This window comes from Bufo gargarizans, chromosome 1 (assembly GCF_014858855.1).
Source record: "Bufo gargarizans isolate SCDJY-AF-19 chromosome 1, ASM1485885v1, whole genome shotgun sequence".
In the NCBI taxonomy this organism is placed as follows: domain Eukaryota; kingdom Metazoa; phylum Chordata; class Amphibia; order Anura; family Bufonidae; genus Bufo; species Bufo gargarizans.
Window position 1 is genome coordinate 120,761,398 of NC_058080.1, and position 12,319 is coordinate 120,773,716.

Below are 12,319 nucleotides of genomic sequence, written 5' to 3' on the forward strand. Positions count from 1 at the left end.
AGCCATTGACTTCAACAGGAGCAGTGCTGTAGTAACAGACTCCCTTCACTACACAGCTGATGGTGTAGTTTCAGCAACAAATTCCAGCATTGGTGTCAGTGCCTTGCTGACCAGTTAATGATTGACTGTCCTGAGGTTACGTAATGAAAGATCGATAACCTTTTTATTCTTTGTACCTCTGACCTGCTGAATCTTGACCCCTCTGCTTTCCCCAACATTTCTCACGTCGTGCACAGGTAGTCTAAAACACTCCCCCCTGTTCTTGCAGTTGCCAGCACTGCTCACGTGTGAACAGCGGAAGGGTCTTGAGCTACACAAGCAGTGTGCACTGGTGATAAGTGTGGCAGCAGCTGGGCCCTTGAATGAGAGGATCTGCGGCACAATGAAACTACTAAGCGTTCCCTGGATACTCTTATATCTTCATGTCAGACTGGAGGATAACTTCCAAGATTGGGTTCACACATGCAGTATCTGATGCTCCCTCTCATTCCTGTGATCCAGCTTTCCAAATACACTGCCTGTCCCCCCAAAAAAGTAGCCACCAAAAAAAAGCCTTTAGCTTTTGATTACGGCACGAATTCGCTGTGGCATTGTTTCGATAAGCTTCTGCAATGTCACAAGATTTATTTCCATCCAGTGTTGCATAAATTTTTCACAAAGATCTTGCATTGATGATGGTAGAGTCTGACTTCTGCGCAAAGCCTTCTCCAGCACATCCCAAAGATTCTCAATGGGGTTGAGGTCTGGACTCTGTGGTGGCCAATCCATGTGTGAAAATGATGTATCATGCTCCCTGAACCACTCTTTCACAATTTGAGCCTGATTAATCCTGGCATTGTCATCTTGGAATATGGCCGTGCCATCAGCGAAGAACACATCCATTGGTGGAATAACCTGGTCATTCAGTATGTTCAGGTAGTCAGCTGACCTCATTCTTGGAGCACATACTGTACTGTTGCTGAACCTAGACCTGACCAACTGCAGCAACTCCAGACCATAGCACTGCCCCCACAGGCTTGTACAGTAGGCACTAGGCATGATGGGTGCATCACTTCATCTGCCTTTCTTCTTACCCTGATGCGCCCATCACTCTGGAACAGGGTAAATCTGGACTCATCAGACCACATGACCTTCTTCCATTGCTCCAGAGTCCAATCTTTACTCCCTAGCAAATTATAGCCTTTTTTTTTCTGGTTTGCTTCACTGATTAGTGGTTTTCTTACAGCTACACAGCTGTTCAGTCCCAATCCCTTGAGTTCCTTTCGCATTGTGCGTGTGGAAATGCTCTTACTTTCACTATTAAACATAGCCCTGAGTTCTACTGTTGTTTTTCTTCAATTTGATTTCACCAAACGTTTAAGTAATCGCCGATCACGATCATTCAGGATTTTTTTCCAGCCACACTTCTTCCTTGAATACGATGGGTCTCCACTATCCTTCCAGTTTTTAATAATGCGTTGGACAGTTCTTAACCCAATTTTAGTAGTTTCTGCAATCTCCTTAGATGTTTTCTCTGCTTGATGCATGCCAATGATTTGTCCCTTCTCAAACAGACTAATATCTTTTCCACGACCACGAGATGTGCCTTTTCGACATGGTTGTTTAAGACATGAGAAGCAACTCATTGCACCAGTTGGGGTTAAATAACTTGTTGCCAGCTGAAAGATAATCGCCCATGCAGTAATTATCCAATAGGAGGCTCAGAACTATTTGCTTAGTTAAATCCAGGTGGCGACAATTTTTTTTGGACAGGCAGTGTATGCAAGTACATATTGGCTACTATGGTCCCATCAGTACAGCCCCACAATTTATCTGCTCTGGTCAAGTAATGTCTTAGTAAGGACAACACCGAAGTGGAAAAAAAAAATGAAATGTTGAGGAGGCCTTGGTAATGCTGGAATCAGTGGAAACATAACAAGAAGCCTATCGAATTTGTTTTTAAACGTTTTATGGCAATAACTGCACTTTCTTTTAGAGCATCTATAACATTGCATTAAAGAGGAAATGGTGCGGCCAAATGCTTCTTTGCACCATTAAAATGGTTTGCAAGGATTTAAATGTATGGATAGGATAGAAAGTGTGATTGGTGGCTACACGCCATCAACACCACCGACCCCATAGAGCATTACATGCTTGGCTGACACTCCATTCAAACAGACCCCCACTCATCAATTGTCTCCTTTCCTGTAGACCGGAGATGAGATTAGGCACAAAAGGGGTATTTACATGCGCCAAATAAGCAGGCAATTATCGGGCTTGGACCGTTTGTTCATCATAACTGCTTGTCAGTGTCAGGAAGAACTGCATTTATATCTAGTAATCTCCTCTACTGTATGGGAACAAGTGATGGCTACCACACCCAGCACTGCCAACTACAGCACTCTCAGTAGTCCGACAGAAGGGAATAGAGCCGTAATCACACATTCACACCCCCAGCCATCAGATATTTATCCCCTATCCTGTAAGTATTGTGTGAGAGCCCCTTAAAAGCAAAAATAAGCTGTTTCTTGAAGGGAGCAGTGCTGCAGTAACCAGTCCAGTACGTGATGGAGGTACTCTCAAACAGCTGATTGCTGGGGGTCAGACCCCCACCAATTATATGAATGACCTATACTGAGGATAAGCCATCATTATTAAAATCCCAGAAAAACGTGTTAAGGGGTTAAAATTATAGTGCCACATTCAGTATAATCTTTACTCTTGACTTCGGCACAATACTTGATGGTTACAGCCACAATGGATGTTGGAGTCTTGACAGATACCAGTAACAAACAAACAGTCTTTCACAGAAGGCACGTTGCATACTGGTCGCTGTCTCTCTTAGAGGGCATAGCATATAAATGATAGGCTCTCATAGAGGGCACACAATGTATTGGTTACAGTCTGTTATTACTGGGTATCAGCTACAATCCCTCTTACAGGGCACACTGGGTATCAGCTACAGTCCCTCTTAAACCGCACACGGTATCGATTTAGGGACGTAACTATTCATAGGGCCCCATAGCAAAATAAGGATCCAACCATCTTTTGTAAGAAAATTAAAACAGCAGCATAAGTAGAAATAATAAGGGTACAGTAGAATTCAAAATTAGCAGCCAAATGGGGGGCGGAGCCTGACCTTGCTTGATGGCGGTTGCTTGAGCGAAGCGCTCCCGCTACCAAGTCTCCCTTAAGCCTATTTCAAAGCGACCGGCATGGTGAAGATTCAACCCAGAGAGAGCCCCAGAGAGCTCACAGTCAGCTGCAAAATCTCACCCAGAGATGGAGAAATATCTTCACAAGTCTCCTGCTCAACCTGCCTCCCGCACTCCCAAGATGGCGCCGAGACGACAATACAGTGAGCGCTCGTGCATAGAAGTCCCACGCGATGATTCCGATGCGGATATAGATGCTGCCTTCAGACAACAAGGGGTGAGTAAATCGTCAGATCTCACCCAGGACTATCTAGATCGGGCCTTACAAAGAGCCCTTGCACCTATTGCGGCCAACCTCACTGTCATCAAAGCTGACATCCGCCATATTGGTGACAGGGTAGAAACTCTAGAACAGGCTCAGGAAGCTCTACTTACCTTCAATGAAGCAGTAAAAACTCCTTGGAGTCGCACCACACTGCTATAAATAATCTACTACAAATTGAAGACCAGGAGAACAGAAGTCGCAGACGCAACATTAGAATCCACAGCCTGCCAGAAACTACTGAAAAAGAAGATTTACACCCCATTATGTGAGCACTATTTAATACCTTATTAGGACCTGGCAGAGCTAAAGCCATCACTGTGGAAAAGGTACATAGGGCATTATGCCCTAAGCCCACCCCGTCTTAGAACCCCTCCTCCCTATTAGCTCCTTATGGAGACCTAAGTCATTATACTTAATTAGTTCCTAAGTTATATGTTTTGATATTGTACCAATTGTTGTTTGTATGTTTGGTCATGGTGTTCAAGGCAGGCTCATCTTCAGCAGCTGACATGACACAAAGATGGCCTCCCTGAAGCTCAACCTTGCTTTTTTTAACGTGCATGGTTGCAACAACCCAGTTAAAAGAAACTGTGCTTTTCAGATCTTAAAAAAGGCAGAAGCAGATATCGTACTACTTCAAGAAACACATTTTCGAGTTAACCACATTCCAAAGTTATCAAGTTCTTTTTATCAATCCTGGTTTCACTCATGTTATGACCATTCCTCATCAAGAGGGGTCAGTATAGGGATTAATAGGAATATTCCTTTTTCAATGCAATCTGAGTTGGCGGACCATGAGGGGAGATATCTGTTCCTAAAAGGGACAATAGGAAATACTGTTACAATATGTAACCTGTATGCCCCTAATAAGGGTACGGTCAGATGGTTAAGGGACACGCTACAAAACATCTCTATATTCACTTCAGGATTCTTGATCATAGGGGGTGACCTTAACTTAACCTAACCCTAAATCCTCTTTTGGATACCTCTACTCAGAAGTGTGCCATCTCCTTTAAAGCACTCAAGGGTATCGAGGGTAAATTAAGAGATCTTTGCTTAAGTGATGTTTGGAGATCTATACATGCAGACAGGAGAGACTATGCGTTTTATTCTAATACGCATAGGTCATACCAAAGGCTCGACTACCTTTTTATACCAGACAAATAGCTACCCTTAGTCCAAAGGGCGGATATTCATAACATCATGGTATCAGATCACGCATTGGTCTCCCTGTCCATGAGCCTTTCTGGAGGTTTCGGGGAGGGAATGGACATGGAGACTAAATAACACACTGCTAGAGACCCCTTTGCATACAAAGTCTATGTCCCAAAAGCTCAAAGATTACTTCACAAATAATAATACCCAAGAGACTCCACCTGCATTTGTTTGGGAGACCCACAAGGCCATTATTAGGGAGGAATTCATAGCTTTAGGATCCCATCTAAAAAAACAACGTATGGCACAATTGACCACATTATTGTCGCAAATAGCAGTTTTAGAACAAAAAAACAAAAGATCACTGGCCGTACGTGACCATGAGGCGCTGGTAGCCCTGAGGTTTAAGCTAAAAGCACTTTTAAATTTGAGAGCGGCACAAGCCTATCTCAAAATACAACACAAACATTATGCACACGGGGATAGGAGTAATACAATTATGACAGCACTCATTAAAAAACAAGCTGAACAGTCTTACATCAAACAAATGAAAAATCAAGATGGTGAGACCACGTGCACTATGGAAGGAATCACGAACATCTTCACTACTGTTGTAGAAATATTAATAGTTGTAATCAGCTCGCATCAAAGTTTGTGTAAAGAAAAAGGTAAATCCCCCTTCCATCAGGCGCAGTCAGAGAAAGACCCAGGTGCTACCATCTTGATTGAAATTCTGAGCAACTCGGGGGGAGTTGCTCAGAATTTCAATCAAGATGGTTGCCTCACTCAGTCTGTGTCCTTTATTTACTAACAAAAGGTGTAAAAGGGGCTGGCCCAAGACAAGGATACAGGAAGTGATGACATATCAAAGGACAAGGAGGGGCAATCAATGTGGCTGGCCAGACAATGCACACACCCCATCCCTGTATAAGGCAGGATGAGTCATGTCCATTACCCGACCAGCCAGGTGGTCGCCCACCCCCATCACTGTCAGCATGGACCTTATTCAATACTGCTCCAAAGTGATCAGTATCTAATAAAAATCATTATACTGGTTTTCATACTGACTGTTTTACCACTGGTCCCGATTCAGCTAAAGTACCCTCTGCTAGAGTGTTCTCTGGCTAAATCCGACACAGGGAGACAGATGACAATCTATAAAAACTCACACACATCCTGAAGTAAAATGTCTGCATAATAAAATTTCCACAACACTACATACTACCAGTCATTGTATAATCTGCACCCTAGGGAAACCCCAGAGGCCCTTGACAATAGATTAGAACGTACGAGATTATTCTTACTTACTCTCAATTTACCCTCGCTATCAACGGCAAATAAGGAAACACTGACAAAACCCATAACCTTAGACGAGATTCGAAATGCACTAAAAACAACCCCAACAGGTAAAAGCTCGGGACCTGATGGCCTTCCAATTTCGTATTATAAAAAGTTTTTGACAGTTTTGGGACCTTATCTAGTGTCCTACTTTAACTCAATGCTATCTGGAGCTACTCCTGCCAAGCAAGCACTTGAGGCTCATATTACTGTACTCCCAAAGCCCGGCAAGGATCTAGAACTCCCTTTTAGTTATAGGCCAATCTCCCTGTTAAATGTAGATATAAAATTGTGGGATGAGATTTTGGCATATAGAATATCCCCCATTCTCAAAGACCTCATCTCCCCTGAACAGTCAGGATTTGTGGGGGGTAGAGAGTGCAGGGACAGCACCTTCAGGGTTCTACAAGCACTATTATACACCCTAGCTACTAATACTAAACGTATGCTTCTTAGCACAGATGCTGAGAAAGCATTTGATAGAGCTTTATGGAAGCTACACTCCAAAAATGTGGCTTTCCTCTTCAGTTTATATTGGCGGTCATGTCCCTGTACTCCTCTCCTCATGCGAGGATTAGAATAAATGGAGTGCTCTCACCTTATTACCCGATCTACAACAGAACACAACAGGGGTGCCCGCTATCTCCTACCTTATTTATATTATGCCTGGAGACACTCATACAAGGTATCAGGCAGGATCCTAGAATACAAGGTCTAGTGGTAGGATCAGTGACCCACTCTGTGGCGGCCTTTGCGGATGACATGCTTTTGTTCCTGTCCGATCCGGGAGTGGCATTCCCAGCTATTCTTAGTCTATTAGCTGTATTTTGCCAGCTTTCCAATTTTAAAATAAACCTTTCCAAATGCACAGCCATGGGTATTAACATTTCCAATAGGTCCATATCAGAAATAACAAGGGATTTGTCCTTTCAATGGGCTGACACTCATATAAATTACTTAGGAGTGAACATCACTAAGGACCCAAATAAGCTATATCAAATGAATTACCCTACAATTTTATCCGGTATTACACAGCAACCGAAAGACCTCAATATACCATATATGACTTGGATAGGTAGGAAGAATCTACTGAAAACATATATCCTTCCAAAGTTGCTCTATTTAATGCAGACTCTACCTACCAGTCTCGTATCTTCTATCAATCCGCAAGTTTTTTTCCGCCTTTTTTTGGAAACATACTAAGCCCCGATTAGCATATAATATTCTAGTTCAACCTAGACACAAAGGAGGCTTTGGCCTACCAGATATCTCAATGTACTACAAAGCAATCCAATTAAGGCCTCATGCACACGACCGTTTTTTTTTTAAGGTCCGCAAAAACGGGGTCCGTAGGTCCGTGATCCGTGACAGTTTTTTCGTCCGTGGGTCTTCCTTGTTTTTTGGAGGATCCACGGACATGAAAAATGAAAAAAAAAATCTAAGTCAAGTTTGCCATTGAAATGATAGGAAAAAACGGATCACGGACACGGATGACAATCTTGTGTGCATCCGTGATTTTTCACGGACCCATTGACTTGAATGGGTCCGTGAACCGTTGGCCGTGAAAAAAATAGGACAGGTCATATTTTTTTCACGGCCAGGAAACACGGATCACGGATGCGGCTGCCAAACGGTGCATTTTCCGATTTTTCCAAGGACCCATTGAAAGTCAATGGGTCCGTGAAAACAAACGGAAAACGGCACAACGGCCACGGATGCACACAACGGTCGTGTGCATGAGGCCTAAGGCTCCATTCCGAACTTTTAAGCTCAAGCACTACCAAACTTGGTTGTCAAATAGCCAGCATAATTCTCTCACCCAATGACTATGCCAACTTATGGCGTACTTCAAATAAGGGTCAAGCAGGCCTTAGTATCTCTGCACCATATAGAGGAGTCCTCACTACGTGGGCAAATCTATCTAGACTTATGAACCTTCCCCAACATCCGTCACCTTTTATGCCCATATGTTTCCTTCTCTACCTTCTCCAGAAAAACTTTACAGATGACCTGGGCATCTGGGCGGCACTAGGCAATATAACAGTAGGAGACCTCTTGAAGAATCACTTTATACTTCCCTTTCAAACTCTTAAGACAGTTTCAGGCCTTAAAATGGACCCCAATACATTATTCTCAGTTTTGGAAGATTTGCAATCAATACCTTACCATTGCCCAAAGGAACTACAATACCTTCATGGTATGATGCAATTCTAGAATCTTCTAACACTAGAAGAGGACTAGTTTAATTGATATAAAATAAAATTCTAGACCTAACAGCCTCTCCTAAACCCCATTTAATTCAACAATGGGAGACAGACCTGGGGATAACACTATCAGACGGTGATGTCTCTGAGATATTGAGAAACTCTCATGGATTCTCACTGTGCATATGGATTCAAGAAAACTCCTATAAACTGATCACAAAATGGTATAAAACGCCAGACAAACTCCATAAAATAGACCCCTCCATCTCTGCAGAATGCTGGTGGTGTCAAAACGCACAAGGATTAGCGCTGCATATTTGATGGACATGCCCCAGGATAGCCGCCTTTTGGGACACAATACTATCTTTCATTAGTCAAATTTGCTCATTAACTGCACCTCTCGAGCCTTCTTATGTTCTTCTTACCTTACCAAATCAACTTTGTCCTCTTGGTCAGTTCTCCTTGCCTGCTCACCTGATTGCAGCAGCTAAGTTGCTCATCCCATTATATAGGTTATCAGATAAGGTCCCGCACATAAGAGAATGTGTCCAAAAGGTTCAGGAAATCTGCAGGTTAGAGGAACTATCTAGCTGGGAAACCATGTCTCATGACAAACATGTTACCTTATGGTCTGCCTGGTATAAATGGAGTACGAACTACTATAACTCTAATACTTCACAATAACGCACCAACAATTGCCTTCATCTACAGATTATGGTCTTACTAATTACTAACAGATACTTTGTCCTTGAAGCTTTTATACATTGTTGTCTGGAATGTCACTTTTCTACCATATCTGCTTTATTGTACTAAAGAAGCACGTTATGTTATCACAGCTCTCATGACCATTTGGCCCGTTGCCATTTTTGTATTTTTGGATACTTATTGTGGTTCTTCTTTCCTGTATATGATATACTGGATACTTATTTTAAATCAAGATTTGATAAAAAAAATAAAAAAAATAGTAGCCAAACATCATTGAAGGGGTTCTTCAGGAATTATAAATATATTCCCAAATACCTTACTTTAGTTATAATGGCTTGTTTTGTCTGGGGAGCAATCATCAGGGATAATAAAATGGCGGCCGTCCTAATCACACAGGAGGACATGTTCCTTCACAACACTGAGCTAAAGAGCTGCCTCATCCTCCTTTCTGCTCTGCTTGTCAGGAATTATGATCCTGAAAACAGTTTAATATGGGCATCAGCTAAATCTCTGTAGGAATGGAGTTCCATGAGCAGATGCAAATAATGAGCAGCAGCACTTGTACGCAATCTCCATTACTATAACCCCACATTACCACAGTCTGTCCTATCCGTCACTCTGTACTTCATGTCCCCTTATGAGCTCCATTCCTCTAGAGATTCAGCTGAAGATCTACGAGCCATTATAACTAATGAAAGGTATTTGGAAATATATTTACAATAAAGTAATATTTACCTATTTTCATTTTCTTAATTCCCGGATAACCCCTTTAACCTGAGAAATCACTGTTTTGGGCAGAAGCAAATAAATTACTTGTAAGTGTATTAGAGTAATGCCTCATGCACACAACCGTGCCGTTATTTGCGGTCCGCAAACCGGAACGGGTGCCGGCAATATAAATGCCTATTCTTGTCCGCAAATCGCGGACAAAAATAGGACATGTTATTTTATTTTTTTGCGGGGCCGCGGAATGGAGCCACGGATGCGGACAGCACACGGAGTGCTATCCGCATCTTTTGCGGCTCCATTGAAATGAATGGGTCCGCATCCGAGCTGCCAAAACGGCGGCTCGGATGCGGACCCAAACAACGGCCGTGTGCATGAGGCCTAATAGAAAATAACCTGACCCAACAGTTAGGACATGCATGCCGCTCATTCTGAGTAATTGAATCATTAATGGAAAGGGTCGTGCTCAAAGTAATAGCAGTGAGGAGTTAAATGGGTGATGTTATTCATTCTGTGGAAAAACAGGTGTCAATTTTGGCCCTTATTTAAAGGCAGATTTGTACCTATGAAACTGTCTGACCTGTTGGCGGCTGAATCAAAGCAGTAATAGCAACTCCCCCATTGCTCCTAAAGGCTAATTTGCATATATTAACACTTTATTGTTCTCAGTAATGCGGGTACATACAGTATCTCTCATATTTTTGTAAATATTTTATTATATCTTCATGGGACAGCACTGAAGATCTGACACGTTGATACAATGTAAAGTAGTCAGTGTACAGCTTGTATGACAGTGCAAATTTGGTGTGCCCTCAAAATCACTCAACACACAGCACCCCTAAGTGAAAATAGCCAAATTGTGCCCAATTAGCCACCGCGGGGATCAGAAACTTTAGAGTGCCTAAAATCAAGATTTTGCACCCCCCCTGCACCCCTGCACAATTTGATGCCGGCGGGTGGTGCAGGGGGGGTGTCGCAGGCGGTGGGGGCGTTGCGGGAGGCGGGCGGTGCGGCAGGCGGGATCGCGATCCCCCGCCCGCCTCCCCTTGAAAATTCGTTGGCTTCTAGTGGGTATACCAGAGTGTCAGCACATTGCTGACACTCTGGTATAAACGGCTGACATCTGTGCAGATGTCAGCCGTTTAACCCTTTCCATACCGCCAGGGCCGTTTCTAGGGGCGGGCGGGACGGGCGGCCGCCCGGGGCGCTATCAGAAGCAGGGGGCGCCCGTTGAGGTAAAAAAAAAATAAATAAAAAAAAATTGGGTTATGTGATAAAGGTTCGGGCGGTCGGCCGGCGGCGCCCCTCATGCTGAGCCTCCTGAGCGGCCGGCTCAGTGCTGCGCAGCCTGCCTGCGCTGCAGACTGCTGAGTTGCTAATGTAGCGTGGCCGAGCTCTGTTCAGTCCGGCCCGGGGTACAGGAGCATTTGTTTCCTGTACCCGGCCGGACTGAAAGGAAGTGCACACTAAGTTAGCACTTCCTGTCAGCCGAGTACAGGAAACAAAAGCTCCTGTACCCCGGGCCGGACCGAACAGAGCTCGGCCACGCTACATTAGAAGAGGTGACATTGACAAGGGGGACGAAATGAGAGTGACAAGGGGGGGGGGCGAGTACAATCAGAGTTGACAAGGGGGGGGAGTACAATCAGAGTGACAAGGGGGGGCGAGTACAATCAGAGTGACAAGGGGGGGCGAGTACAATCAGAGTGACAAGGGGGGGGCGAGTACAATCAGAGTTGACAAGGGGGGGGGGAGTACAATCAGAGTGACAAGGGGGGGGGGGCGAGTACAATCAGAGTGACAAGGGGGGGGCGAGTACAATCAGAGTGACAAGGGGGGGGCGAGTACAATCAGAGTGACAAGGGGGGGCGAGTACAATCAGAGTGACAAGGGGGGGGGGCGAGTACAATCAGAGTGACAAGGGGGGGGGCGAGTACAATCAGAGTGACAAGGGGGGGGCGAGTACAATCAGAGTGACAAGGGGGGGGGGCGAGTACAATCAGAGTGACAAGGGGGGGAGTACAATCAGAGTGACAAGGGGGGGGGGCGAGTACATTCAGAGTGACAAGGGGGGGGGCGAGTACAATCAGAGTGACAAGGGGGGGGGGCGAGTACAATCAGAGTGACAAGGGGGGGGGCGAGTACAATCAGAGTGACAAGGGGGGGGGCGAGTACAATCAGAGTGACAAGGGGGGGAGTACAATCAGAGTGACAAGGGGGGGGATACAATGAGAGTGACAAGGGGGGGGGATACAATGAGAGTGACAAGGGGGGGGTGAGTACAATCAGAGTGACAAGGGGGGGGGGGTGAGTACAATGAGAGTGACAAGGGGGGGTGAGTACAATGAGAGTGACAAGGGGGGGGTGAGTACAATGAGAGTGACAAGGGGGGGGTGAGTACAATGAGAGTGACAAGGGGGGGGTGAGTACAATGAGAGTGACAAGGGGGGGGTGAGTACAATGAGAGTGACAAGGGGGGGTGAGTACAATGAGAGTGACAAGGGGGGGGGGTGAGTACAATGAGAGTGACAAGGGGGGGAGTGAGTACAATGAGAGTGACAAGGGGGGGGGGTGAGTACAATGAGAGTGACAAGGGGGGGGGGGGTGAGTACAATGAGAGTGACAAGGGGGGGAGAGTGACAAGGGGGGGGGTGAGTACAATGAGAGTGACAAGGGGGGGGGTGAGTACAATGAGAGTGACAAGGGGGGGGTGAGTACAATGAGAGTGACAA